This window comes from Myotis davidii, unplaced genomic scaffold (genome assembly GCF_000327345.1).
Source record: "Myotis davidii unplaced genomic scaffold, ASM32734v1 scaffold8696, whole genome shotgun sequence".
In the NCBI taxonomy this organism is placed as follows: Eukaryota; Metazoa; Chordata; class Mammalia; order Chiroptera; family Vespertilionidae; genus Myotis; species Myotis davidii.
Genome location: NW_006287022.1, coordinates 3643 through 4040, shown reverse-complemented (window position 1 = coordinate 4040; position 398 = coordinate 3643). Strand labels below are relative to the sequence as shown.

Genomic DNA, 398 nt, shown 5'->3' with positions numbered 1-398 from the left:
TCAGGAGGGAGCACAGAGGTACTGGGATGAGGTGATAAAATGAGAGCATCTTTGGCTGAGCTTTGGGATGAGGGTGGTAAGGTCTTTTAAAGCAGCCTCTGGTTTCCTTTTAGGGCCCCTCCCCAAACCCACCATCTGGGCTGAGCCAGGCACTGTGATCCCCTGGGGGATCCCCGTGACAATCTGGTGTCAGGGGACCCCAAGGGCTGAGTGGTACCATCTGTACAGAGAGGGAAGCACAGCATTCTGGTACCAACTGATGACACTGAATCCCGGGGACAGAGCCAAGTTCTCCATCAGAAACATGAGAAATCCTGATGCTGGGAGATATCACTGTTACTATTACAGTCCCAGTGTCCAGTCAGAGCGCAGTGACCCCCGGGAGCTGGTGGTGACAG

General features: G+C 54.3%; 1 pseudogene; it reads left to right on the top strand.

Moving 5' to 3' along the window:
• Positions 1-113: 113 nt before the first annotated feature.
• The window catches only part of LOC102761861, a 1229-nt pseudogene continuing 944 nt past the window's right edge, over positions 114-398 (top strand).